The following is a 14,696-nucleotide window of genomic DNA, read 5'->3' as shown; positions in this document are numbered from 1 at the left end:
GCATGCGGGATCTTCTCGGACCGGGGCACGAACCCGGTTCCCCTGCATCGGCAGGCGGACGCGCAACCACTGCGCCACCAGGGAAGCCCCTGCTTTTCATTTTTATTTATTTTTTTCACAAAAGCTTAAAACTTCGGTTATACTATCTATTTAGGTAGAATAACAGTTCTAAAATATGGGAAACGACAGTGCATATTTTCATCATACTTAGGCACGTGTGTTCACAAGAAAGGACTTTGCAATCATTGGCTGGTCTCATCTCATTTTGCAATTATCTGTAGGTCTCATCTTTCCCTCATTCTATACCCTCTACTGCTACCCTCTACTGCTATAAATTCTTTATATCTCAATGAGGTAGTTTGGCAAGGAGGTGTCAAGATTGCACTCTAGTCACAGGTTACCGAATGCTATTCTCATTCCCTCAGAGGATTTGAATAAATGCCAAAGGTTATGGGTGTTTCCAGCATGTGAATTTCTAGAGAAAAAAGTCAAAAAATAACCCAAGCATTCTGCGTACTGTCCAAAGATTTTCTGTGCTTCATGTGCATCCACTGATTCCACAGCTTTTCCAGAATACCACAGTACTTCCTCTCCAAGGCTTTAAGCTGACAATTAAAGAAAGATGTACACAGACCGCAAGAAAGGGACATGATGAGTAGTCGTTACTACACACTGAGGTCTTAGTATGGTTAGCACCTTATATGGATCCACTCATTTTGTCTTTACAAAGAGTCTATAAAATAGATACTACTGGGGCTTCCCTGGTGGCGCAGTGGTTGAGAGTCCGCCTGCCGATGCAGGGGACGCGGGTTCGTGCCCCGGTCCGGGAAGATCCCACGTGCCGTGGAGCGGCTGGGCCCGTGAGCCATGGCCTCTGAGCCTGCGCGCCCGGAGCCTGTGCTCCGCAACCGGAGAGGCCACGACAGTGAGAGGCCCGCGTACCGCAAAAAAAAAAAAAAAAAAAAAATTAAAAAAAAAAAATAGATACTACTGTCTTACGTTTCTAAGAAAAGAAAATGAGACTCAAGGAGGTTAACTAAGTAACTCAACTGGTCAATATTACACAGCTTCTAAGTGGTGGATTTAAATAAACATGGGTCCTTCAAGGCCTAAGTCCATGTTCTTAACCCCTTCAGTCTTTAAACTGTAATATTTTATTGTATTTTTTTACTCATCTTTGTCAACGAAGCATGTTCTCATTAGATTCATTTTGTGCATCTTCTACTTGGGTTTCAGCACCTTGACTTTATAGTTTGTCTGGAAAATAATCAAAGAGAGACGAGGCTTTGTATGTCAGGTGTATTTGGGGAGCGTTTTCGTTAGCTACGGAGACCTTGGCCCTGTCACCTGGAGTTAAGCCAGTGTGGGGTGTGGATATCCTGAGTTGCCAAATAGAGTAAAGTTCACCAAATGATAGCAACTAAAAGCACTGGGGTCCCTTCCAGGTTCCCCATTCCTCTAATGCTTTATTAATCATTCTCTCTTGATGTGTGCAAGTCCACCTGCAGGCTAACCAAACTCTTTCACTTCCACTCTCATCGGCAGCTGTTTATTGAGTACTTGTAGTGTCACTCATGAGACATGTAAAGACCATATAATTTTGAATATTTATAATAATGTACCCCTTGTAGAATCTGATGAGTATATAAAAAACCTACTCCTACTATCAAATTAACACACTCACATAAAGTATTTGAAATCTGTATTCAGTATTCAAAGGTAAAGATTCTAGCATGGTGGCATGAAAAGATATAAATTATCTTCTCCCCAGCAAATACAAAACTGGGAAAAATAATAAAAAATGACCACTTCTGGGCTCTGGAAGTCAACCAAAAGCAAACAACACAATGAGAAGCACTTATTCATAAAATGCTATTGGAACCTTGGTGAGACAGTGGGAACTGCAACCTTCTTCTCTGTGGTCACTCTTATCATCTATCATATATTGGTTTTGTTTCTCTGAAGAACCCTGACTAATAAACATCGTCTGGACACAAACAGTTTAGGGACTAACAGTTAGGCCACAGAGCACATTTTGAGTAGTTCTGTTCTAAAAGACCACCCCTAGTTTTGAGGGCAGAGTCTTTTAGCACAGTGTTCTAAGAATGCCTATTGAACTTCAGTGGTTATCCAGGCTTATGTTGATTAGGTCAGGGTAGATGGTCAAATGTATGATGTAAGATCAAATGCAGAGAGGAGCTTACCCTGCGCCCCACTCCAATAACTTCCTAACTGAATGCCAAAATTTTCTTCTGTTTTTACTTTAAGAATTTGCTCCTCTGGGGCTTCCCTGGTGGCGCAGTGGTTGAGAGCCCGCCTGCCGATGCAGGGGACACGGGTTCGTGCCCGGGTCCGGGAAGATCCCACATGCCATGGCCGCGGAGCCTGCGCGTCGGGAGCCTGTGCTCCGCAACGGGAGAGGCCACGACAGTGAGAGGCCCTCGTAAAGCAAAAAAAAAAAAAAAAAAAAAAAAGAATTTGCTCCTCTGGAAAGGTGAAAGTATAAAAAAGAGCATAGTTAAAAGATCTGAAAGAACAACTTGCCTAGGGAGGAAATGGAGTTAGCATGTGAATGCTGAGTAGAAAGAAGGGGGAATAGGAGCTGGAGAATATATTACTCATAATGAGGAGCAGGAGTTGGAAAACATATTTATTCCTTAAAGAATTTTGCTTGGGATGGTGATAAAATCTAAATTTCCGGGGCTTCCCTGGTGGCGCAGTGGTTGCGCGTCCGCCTGCCGATGCAGGGGAACCGGGTTCGCGCCCCGGTCCGGGAGGATCCCACATGCCGCGGAGCGGCTGGGCCCGTGAGCCATGGCCGCTGAGCCTGCGCTTCCGGAGCCTGTGCTCCACAACGGGAGAGGCCACAACAGAGGGAGGCCCGCATACCACAAAAAAAAAAAAAAAAAAAAAATCTAAATTTCCTTGATTTGGTAATGCGCTTCTTTAGTGGACTTTATTTTACTTGGCTCTAGCCCTATATAGGCTTATCAAGGTGATAAGATGCTATTGCTTTATGGGTGAACTCTCATGAACTTTAACCTAGTTTAACAATAGTTAAACGATATCTTCTACTGAATTTGTGTAATAACATATTTCTTCACAACCAGATAGCATACATTCCTAATTGCTAGATGATACCAGATAGAAAAATTTTTTTAAATAAAAGGAAAATGGAATTTTGGAAGCAGTACAAATCAAATGGAAATGAGAAAATTCTGCATGAATGTAATTTATTTTGTAGACTACCTCGTGTGTTTTTTTGATATAGTCAGTTCCTAACACATTTCTGAATGTTGCCTTTGTTGCATATAAACTCCCTTTTAAACAGGAATGAGGAAAGCTAATGGCTTTCTTTATCAATGCTAGAATTGGGTTACAATGCAAACATAAATGCAGGTATATGCCAACATCTGTAAATCACACAGAAACAGGTGTTTGCTTAGGTATGAAAGCTAATATGGTGGAGTTTTCTTCTGAAGACTAGTTCTCAGTCTGTAAAAATTTTGTAAGAAATGTTTAGTAACAGACTAGTTCTCTCGTATTTTCATGAAATGCTTTCACAAGATCCCTTCAAGTTATGTTCTGGGTTCAATGAGCAAATACTTGTGGGAGATAAGAAACGAGAAATAAGGAGTGACCTTGTCTTATATGGGAGCAGGAGATGCCAAAACAGAAACGATGCTGGGAAATTTAGTCTAGACTTTAGAAGTTCAAACTGCAAAAGACCAAAGAATAAATTCATGGATCGGTGGAATTAAGTCGCTATTCAATCTTGAAAACATGGTCACTGTCTTTTTTAGTTCAGTTTATTCTCACAAATATTTATCTAACAACAATTATGAGTAAAATCTGTTGGTAGAATGATATTGCGTAGGTGCTTCTCATTCTCTTGTTGGAATCCTACCCAAAGGTTAAAATGTAGGAGGGAGGGAATGTGCCTATATTTATAATAACCCATATATAATGGATTTCTCCAAAGTGAAGCTTAGCACAGTTCAAATACATAGTAGGTACTTAGTAAAATTTATTGGATGGATACCCAATAACTCATTGCTCTTTGTTCCAGAGATTACCTCTCCATAGAGAGAAAATTCACTTTTTAAATAGAAAAAATGCTTCAGCAAGTGTTAGTGTGATTTTCTTTTTTTCCTTAGATTTCTTGACTACATGATTTTCACCTTAACTGACCCATGGTATCCATATCCCTGGGCATATGGGAAGGAGACAGAGAATTAGGAATTTTAATATACAGCCTATTACCTTTAAAAATGGGATTTTACAGCAAGACAGTTAAATTCAATCTAAGTTACTTTCTTGAGAAAGTACTGCCTACATTCTACTTTTGGTTTTCCTCTTTAAGCATGTTAATAGACAGGCATGTCAGGCTAGACTTTATATAAGGAAAGATAAATGGAAAGAAGAGTGAAAGTTAGGCCCTTTCTGGAACTAAGGTATTAAAGGAAAGGAAAGAAATGGGGAGGAGAATGAAAAAGCCAGATAAATTTCTAACTCAGAGAGAAAGCTGACTTGGATAATGTGATAGAAGCACTGAGAAATCATTGGCTGTGCTACTGAAAGGAGATCATCTTATGAACCTTCCTGTTCCATCAGTCATGTTGGGCAGGGTTGTTGAGTAGAGGGAGCTGTAGCAGCTTAGCCCTCTGGGTCACCTTCAGTTCCAATGTAGTGTGGATGCTGACTTGCCAGCCAGTAGCCTACGGAGGATGAATAACGGTGAGAGGAAAAGGTAACCTCCCATGGGAGAAAGTGGGTAGACATCCATGCCAAGGGACAAGATAGAGGACGGACCAGGAAGAAGCACCAGCGAAAGCTGAGTTGAAGTGAAGTCAGCGGGGAGAGCCCCAAACTACTGCTGAAGCCCGGAGAGATCAGACTCTGAGTCAAACTGGCTGCAGATCTCTTCACCTGTCAGCAAAGCATGCAACAACCAGAAATGCCCAAGAGATATCATCCTGGCGGTCCAAGGACTGGTGTGAGGTCAGAGTTAACCCTTACATTCCACTTCCTGAAGCCTTGTATAAAAGAACGTATTTGGTTTAATCAAGAGTAAAGAAACTACCTCTTATTTGAATGTCCAAGTGTCATTGTGAGCTAAAATTAAAATTTACAACCTGAAGCCACTCTTCCTCCACACAATTTTAATTTAAAAACAAGAATTGTCACTAAAAAGCAACAATTATCGATATACCGTGCTCTTATTTTCCCCCAAATCCGTTGGTTTCTCTCTCTTCTTTTTCCTGAGGAGTTGACTCTCCCAGAAGAGTCAACTTTTCAAAACAGATGCACAATTGAAGAAGACAGAGTTCTGCCTTTCCTAGCAAGAGATGGGGGATAGTCACAGTGGCTCATGTTTATAGCAAAGCATAACATGTTAAACATGACAGTGTGATTTATAGGAAATTCCACGAGAAGCAGAGCACAGAGTGAGTCCCTGTGCCAGGGGAACTTTTGCAGCTGAGGTGACATTTGACCAAGGCCTTGAAGAACCAGTAGTAATTGGCCAGGATGGGAAGAAGGGAGAAGGATATCCCAAAGAGCTTATTTAAAAGCACAGAAGTGAACAAAACCCAGAGATGCCTGGGGCCTCTGAGAGTTTGTTGTGACTGAAACATCTGGGGCATGCACGTAGCAGTGGGGAATGATTAGCTATGAGAATAGAAGCAATGAGCCAGAAATACAAGGCTGTGTACAATTAAATATTGAATAGTTCCCCATTCGATATTTGAGTATTACGGGAGCTTATGAGTATTATGGGAGTTTAGAAAGGAGGCAAACTAATGAGGACAGAGTGCTCAGTGAAGCTTGATGGATTCAGATGTGATTCATTTGGATGTCCTCAGCATTATGGTTCTTATGTTAGCAGTGTTCTTATTATACCCCATGAAATCAATGGGCACCAGTCAATTAAAGCATCCAGATGAGAGGGACCAGCGTGTGGACATTCTGACTGAGAGGCATGGCTGTTAGGTTGACTGATTCAGCGTAGGCGTGGGGAAAGACTAGTTTTTCTGGCATCTGCCTTACCTATGACTGCTCCCCAGGTATCATTTCCATTGGTGGTTAACACGTGTTTCCTGAAGAAAAAATAAAGCTTGTGGACAGAATTCAGTGGGCTTCAGAGACATACTTTATTAGTATTCTACTAGGTGTTGGGATGCTTCAAGTGGTGATAATGTAAACAGTGTTTCCTGAACAAACTGAACCACAGAACCTTCCCTGGAACATCTCACAGGATTAACCTTCCACAGGACATATTTTAAGAAACACAGACAGACATGGTTTGGCTGTTGAAAACAGGTGAATCTAGTATATCATCTGGTGAGAAAATAATTCAAAATATCACAGGATGTCTTACCAGGCAGTGGAATTCTGCATAAGGAAATACGTAAGTAGGTGATATTTAGGAAATGAAGTAAGGGAATGTGCAATTTTTTATTGGGGATACTCACAGCAACATATCTGACCCAGCTTATTTTTAAAAAGTTAGTTTCTATTGAAAGATACAGCCTTCCTGTCTTCCTTTATTGTCTCTGAAATTTGTCATTCAACCCCTTTGACTTGCTGTTCTTCAATCTCTCCTTCCTTGCCCTTTGGTGTTTGGTTCAACACCTCAGCTCTAATATTCTCTTGCCTACATCTCCCTCCTTTGCTCTGGTGGCTGATTTAAGAACAACTCTCCTTCAGCCAGATTCAGGCATTAAACTTACAGGTCTATCTTCTGAGACTGTACATTAAGAAATTCCCTCACTCTTCCCAAGGTCTGCAAGAGAGAGAGGTAGGGGGATACACCATTTAAAGCAAAACAAGGTTAGTATATTAGAAATGGGACCCTTGTCCTGGGGACAGTATACACAGGAGCTAAGCAAGATCTCTGCTCCTAAGGCAAGGTCTGGGTAAGAGGTAGGTGACCCGCTCAGGCATTCAGGCAAAGGGAAAAAGATCAGAACCTAGTTACCAGAGCTGGGGACTAAGGAAAGGACTGGAGGGCAAAGTCAAAGTCACATCTGCAACAATGTGACTTGAAGTTCAATGTCTAGAATCCCTTAAATCCTAACTACTTAAGATCAGGAATGTTTTAAACATTTATCTCCACCTTTAATTTTGACTTCCAGTTGCCAAATTCATATTTCTAGTTGGATGCCTAAAAGATCCCCCAAACTGAGAATTTCCCAAACTGAACTCTTGGTCGCCTCTCCCCTACCTCTAATCCTGATGCTCCTACAGTTTTTGCTATCTCAAAAAATGGCATCATCATTAATTCATTTTTTTTTAGCCTCAAATCTTAAAGTCAAAGCTCAGGTCAAGATTCTTCCTACCTTGAAAATTTTGCAATTGATTTCACTTCTTGAACTTTCCCTTGAGATATTGTTGTTTTGGTCTTCCATAACATTAGCTCTCTCATTAAATGTTATCTTCCCAGAGAGTTCTTCCCTAACATCCTAACATCTAATAATATTTTATCTTCTCAACTTTATTATTCTGTATCACACTTATCAGTATATGAAATTATATCATTTACTTTTTTCCCAATTGTAAGTAACCTTTCTCTCCCACCAGAATGTAAGTAAGCCTTATGAGGCTGGGGACTTAGCTTGTTTTAATTAGATCATTTCTACTTTCTTAGTACCCAGCACATAGCAGAACTCAATAATCACTGATTGGATGGACGGATGGATGGATGGGCGGATGGATGGGTGGATGGATGGGTGGATGGATTAATACATTTGGATGCTTAGAAGGTTTTGAAAAATGGTGATTGTGCATAATCTCATTGTACCATAAAAAACTACAAGTAAAGATTTTTCTTCTCATATTCCTGAGTTGTCTTTCACTGAAACATCCTTTCAGCTGTCCCATTTCTGCACATGTCCAAAGATATTTTCACACAGCATTCAAGCAGTCAAATTGACACACTTTTTAATACCATATTTTAATTCTTCTTCCTTTATAATTAAACATAGCATATGCTTCACACATGCTCCTAATAGCTGAAAAATGCTGTGGCTTGAAGTGTTTTTCTCTCTCTTGACATCTCCAACTTAGGGGATCCTCTGTACCAGCTGCAGAGCCATCAATGGCATTGCTGTTATAGCCTTATTTCTAATTTTTAAAGCAAATGTTGGTCACAGAACCTTTGTATTTTTACAATCCATAGTAAAATAATGAATCCAGGCAGTGATCACAATGGCCATTACCATAAAATAAGAGACAACCAGACATTATCTTTCTTTTGATATAAGTGTACATCTTCCTGAAGGAGTGTTGCAAAAAAATATTAACTTTAATTAGATTAAGCCTCTAGTTCTGATTACTTGTGTACAGTAAATATAGAGAACAGAGAAATATGTTGCATTCCCCCATGTGTGGAATCAGTGAAATCTACACTGTGGAAAACTCTGGTCAACAAAAAGTCCATTTTTTTTCAACAAATGCATTGCAAGAAAATAAAAGATAAACAGAAGTTTAAGGGACATTGTAGATAAATGTGATGTGTGAATTTTATTTGGATTTTAATCTAGCAAGATAAATATATCAATGGTGAAAACAAAATAAAGCAAAAACACTCTTATCAGACAATCTTAGAAAATGTAATACCTAATTATTTTCTAGGAAATGATAAAGCCCACTTGAAGAGACCCAACTAAAGCGATCCATGTTACTGTATTAACTAATGGAACTTTTATACAAGTATTCTTCATTAAAACATCTTTACATAGATAAACTTAGGAAAGACATAGGATTATAGGTCACTGTGTACAAAGGCACATTACTAAAGACCCAAATATTCTGAAGGAAGTTGAAAATTCTGAAAAAAAGTAATCTAGTTTCATGGTGATATTTATAAGAATGTTAAAGTTATTATCATTCCTTAGGAAACATTCTTGTATGTTTTCTGGGGCTTGATAGCAATGAATTTACATAATCACTACCACCTTCTTTACTTACAACCCACCACTCAGGGCTGGATGTTTGTTGTGGTTTCCTTAATCTATCAAATCAAGAAATGTGGCCCTAAACTTACAGCTATTATTAGATAATCTTAGAATGTACTTCCCAGTTCCTAAAACTATAGACCAGTGGATGAGGTACTGAGATGGAAGGTATTCAGAAGACTTTGGATAGAGTCTTCCTTTTTTGTGATCCATAGAAGGGAGGGACTGCTAGAGACAAGGTAAATGCCAACCACAGATAAAAGCTCACCTTTATCTCCAATCGCCAACATCTCTACCTCGAAAACTTTTGTCAGAAGCAGAATAATAGATTTATAGTAAAGTCACCTTTTCTTCCTGTTTCTCGCCTTACTCTCTGTGTATATGTTGCTGATTGGGGAAGAAATACAATGCCTGACAATAAGGAAAGGAATGAGAAAAAATGGGCCAAAAATGAGAATATCCACATTCTGGATAGTCAAGAGTTAGCTATGTTGATATTAAAGTGGAAATATTCTTATTAATTTGCTATATACAATATGTGTATATGAGTACATATACATTATGTAAGTGTATAAATAAATACAAATTCATACACACATCTATACATATATAATGCAACTGTGCATGTGAGCACACACACACATGCACACAAACATATATACAGTTGACCCTTGAACAACATGGGTTTTGAACTATATGTTTTTTTCAATAGTAAATGCTACAGTACTACACTGAATCGAGGAGGTGAAACTGTGGATATGAGGGCCAACTCATAAAGTTATACATGGATTTTCCACTGTGCAGAGGGTCAGTGCCCTTAACCCCCAAGGTGTTCATGGATCAGCTGTATATAGAAAGACAGAGAGACAGTGAGACAGAGAATACAATACAAAGAACATTATTTTATCCTTGGAAAATATACTATATCTATATTTCCTATATGTTTTCATGCTGAATGTATGACATACATTTTTCTGGTTATATGAAATATATTTTTAAAGACATAATTATTATACCTTAGTTTTGTTAGTAAGATATCATTATTAGTACTAAAGAATATTGTTAATAATAAAATATTGTTAATAACATTTTAGAGATGATGTTAATTTAAAAAATTTTTTTCTTTTTATTGGAAAAAAGCTATCATAAAGGAAGCTACTGGAGCAGAGTAATGTCTATTTCACTGTTATTTATTTCCACATGTAGACATACTGAAACGTGTACGCACAAAGTTTAAACTACTATTTAAAACGCATTTCATATAAAAAGATAAATAAAATAGACTATTCTTTCACACTTAGCATTATGAAAATATAGCATGTTTAGACCTTTGATGAGGAGGAAAAAGAAGATAGAAATTTCTAGTGTTTCTTAGAATAGTATTTCCAGTGTTCTCATGCTGACACCTAGATCTTTGTTCAGCACACACTGGCACTCAAGATTATTTTTTTAATGAATTAATTAAACAACAAAGAAACAACAGCCTGGTAGGAGGAAGAGGAGGAAAGAAAACATGAAGATTTTTAGGGAAATAATGGGAACAAAGTAGTGGAGCCAAAGGTTTTTTAGTAAAGAGGTGGAAACCAACTTGAAAAAAGATTTCTCCCCATTAAGTATGGGTGCAATGCTAATGTTTTGCTCTCTTCCCTTGAGGGTATAGAGAAGGCTCAAAGGACTTTTCAGAGTATTAACAAGTGTGATCCTTTGCAGCAGGCTTCTAAGCCTGCAGCCCCTACTCCTGCCCTTCTGAGTTCTGTGAAATGGTTGGGAAGTGGCCTTACCATGTGAATGAATTATGAGAATCAAATAAGATGGATGCATCAGCACTTTGAAGCAATAAGGTTTCCACAGCTATGGAACGCTAACTATTATTGCCATAATTGTGATTATTGTTACAACAAATGCAGAAGTGGCTCAAAAATTCATATTGCTCAAAATTATACTCAAATATTTCTATAGTCTTAACAGTTGTGGCTCTTTTGTCTTCCTAAATTATAATTCTTAAATTACTAATGATTAAAGTGCATTTAGACCTGAATTTGAAACCTACCATGCAACTGCCAAAATAATGACAAGCCCCTTCCAACCATGCCTAATAAGTGCTGGGAACCTATCATTCTATAGAGTTGTGTTTCAAGAAACAAATGCCATTTCTGTAGAAACATTGCAATTTTATTATGTTCTTTATGTTTTAATTAGATCTCCTGGAAAACATCGAGGCAGATGAATTAAAACTATAGAGTCTGCAGAAACACTCATTATTCTATATCTTTAGATTTCATTATGCTTTTGGGTTGAGTAATTTACCATAGGCTTTCCAAATGGCGATTTTACCCGTAGCACTCATACATAAAATGCCACATTACAGGTTAACTTACCTTGAGTCTTCCATCAGATCCAAGCTTGATTAAGCATTTGGTGGCACAGGTTCTCAATGTACTAGCTGTCAGCTGCATTAAAATATATCATCAGCTTTTTATCCTGCTGTTGTTCCATACTGACTTTTGTTCGTTAGCAATATCGCTGAGGACCAAACAAATTAATAGGATATTTTGCATTGTTTTATCTCCTAAGAAATCCCTTCATCCACTTCCATTTTAATAGGTCAACATCACTTTCAAATGCACTTACTTTGTTTGATTTTTGCTAATTAGTTTTGGTCAACAAACTAATGAAGAACCTATGTTTGAAGTACGGTATGAGGCAAAAGGATAAATAAGAAGCACTCCTTATTGTTAAGGAGCCCAAGTTCAAGAAGACATGACCATTGTGTAATTAATCATTTGCAATACGGCAGGATACTTGAAGTGGTTTTAATCGTTTTAGAAAAGATGTAGGTAATTTAAATCTCCAAGTTGCTTTTTACCTTCAACACATCTAAAAAATTTCACAAAAATGTGGTTTAGCTAATATCCTCTCAACTAAAGCCTTCTGTGGGTTATTTTTTCTGCAGTTTTCCAGTGCAATATTAATTGATATTCCTCATAATGAACATGAAGCAGTCTTAGATAGAATGCTTCTGAATCATTAAATGCCTTTATTAAGCACTGGGTTAATTTGTTATTACATTTTTTATTTATTATTTTCTAATCCCTTGAAAATTGAAATTGTCCAATATACAAATTCAGTTTTTATACAGCTGGTTGATTAAGAAGAAAATAGTTCTCTAATCATGCTAGAACCCCAAAAGTACATTTTCTCATGCCTGATAAAGATTTATAAAATATTGATCACCTACCAAAAATTATTCACTAGCCTTTAAAATCTAGTTATGCTTGTATCACAAGGATTGAACTTGCTCAGAGAAAAGAGAATATTTTGTATTAATAATTGCAAGTAGCAGTACATATGCTAGATTCGGTCATATTTTGGTACACAGAATCCTAACCCATCCAAGGTTTTTTTTTTTCTACATGTATTTTTGCTTCTTTGCATTCCTCAGATATAATGCAAAACAAAACAAACAAGCTATATCAAAGAAAATTTTAAAAACTGGATTTTCAAATAGGATTTTCTCTATTGTCAGTTCTGATATTTACACCCCATAGCAATTTCTTTTTTGTATTGTCCATTTTCCAGTTTTGTTTCTTTTCTAAGTTTCTGTTCTCTGCACTCTGCTTATGCCTTTTCTTCTTTTCCAGTTTCAGTTCCCCAAAGTTAAGCCTGAATTAGCTCTGCTTTATCTCTAAGGCTTGTGCTCTAGATTGTCATCACCATATCCAGGAATTGATGAAAGATGACTTTTTCTAGAGTTTGCCAGAGATCTTTGCATTATCACTAGTAATTCAAATAGTATGGACAGCTGATTTCTAAAAGAAAATACTGGTGTTGACAGTCTTAAAAATATTTTTATTAAAAAAGATGACAAAGAACTGATTGCAATGGATTGTGTTGCTCCCATGTCACGATATTAACCTCACGCAGTGGGATTTACAACTTCTCTTTCTAACTATCAACTAGCCAACAGATTAACATAAAAACCCTATCACTACGTTCTTTCCATCATCTTTCTTCTGTACGCTTATGCCTAGGCTGCTGAGTTCCCATGCAAAAAAAGTTTACCCTGCCATGAAATGTGTAGTCAAATCAAAATAATATTCACCAAGTTCAACCAGGCCCTCAATGTACCTTTCAAATCCTGTGTATTCATATTGCATCATCTCTCCTGTTCTTCAAGTTCCCTCTATCCTCTCACCAATCTATATTCCAGTCATTGAAATCCCAGATTTTGCTCACATTCTCCTTTATTGCGTAAAATATTTTTTCTATCTATTTTGAGTAAAGTTCCAGCATCGGGACTTGTCACATAGCCAAGACATGTGACTGCTAGCATAGTGTGTTAGAAGTCCCTTCTTTGTGCTATTTGAGATTCCCCTGGAAACATCTGCCACTCATCAGATAATAGAGTAGATTATTTCTTTACTTGTTTATCTTCTTTGCTAGACTTTGAGCTGCTTGAAGACAAACATCAAGTCTTTATTTCTCCAGCCACTTTAGCGAAGATTTTGAGCTTAATAAATTCCTTCAAGATAAATGGAATGCATTTGAATATTTGGAAGATGACTGAAAGAGACATTTAACTCAATGACAAGCAAGAATATTTTATACACCAAATGTCATCTGTTAGTGATTGGGCCCTAACATGTTGCTGAAGGCAGTGCTGAATGCCCGCAATACTGAATTAGAAACTAAATCTCATGAAATTCGAATAAGGTCATTAGATATACTTGTGGATTAATTTATGCTCTGCTTTTGATTAAAATCACATATTTGAGAAGTAATTTTTGTAACAAACTAAGAACTTTGACTATAAAGTTCTACACCTCCCAACAAACAAGACACAGGAAATAGAAAAACACACTCGGTGTGTAAAGTAGCAAAGTGGTTTCTAAACTATGACTTCAAAACAGGTAGATGTAGAAGGATCATTTCTCAGAAATCTAACTCTCATCAAATGTGGCTTAGGATCTGTTTAATGTGAAATAATGTCACTTAACTACTTGTGAAAGTCAAATGCAATGTTTCAAGGCTGAATTTTCAGGAGTGAAGGAGTCAGTGGTGTATTTAGCATTGATGGGAAGCCATAATGTTGTCTTTTGGGGATTCTTAAATGATGAAAACCATTCAAGTCCATCTTCCAATGAATGTGCTCATTCACTATTTCAGATCAAAGTGTGTTGTGTGGAGACTTCAGATAAACCTAAGACTGCTGTTTATGTGGGATCTGAATAATGGAAGGCTAAAATACATACCTGTATCTTGCTACAAGCTGGGAAAGGGAGAGAGAGGGAAAGAGAGAGAATGATGCTAGTTAAAGCAAAAAGCCAGAATTAAAATGCAGTATACTATATGAATACATTTATAAGATATTAGAATGTTCTGGAATGGGTAAAATATAGAACAGAAAACAAATTTGTGGTTATCAGGGGCTGTAGGTAGAGGAAAGATTTCGTAACAAAGTGACATGAGGATATTTGAGGGCTGAGGGAATTATTCTATATCCTGATTCTGGTGGTGGTCATAGAATTGTAAGCATTTGTAGAAACTTATAGAACTAAATACTAACAAGGATGAAATACTTAAACTTTTAATTTTGAGATAATTATTAATTGAGAAACTGTCTCAACTATGAGGAGTCTAAAAAGACATGACAGGGGCTTCCCTGGTGGCGCAGTGGTTGAGAGTCCGCCTGCCGATGCAGGGGACACGGGTTCGTGCCCCGGTCCGGGAAGATCCCAC

This window comes from Physeter macrocephalus, chromosome 2, assembly GCF_002837175.3.
Source record: "Physeter macrocephalus isolate SW-GA chromosome 2, ASM283717v5, whole genome shotgun sequence".
In the NCBI taxonomy this organism is placed as follows: Eukaryota; Metazoa; Chordata; class Mammalia; order Artiodactyla; family Physeteridae; genus Physeter; species Physeter macrocephalus.
The sequence above is the reverse complement of the archived record's forward strand: the minus strand, read 5'-3'. Positions refer to the sequence as shown.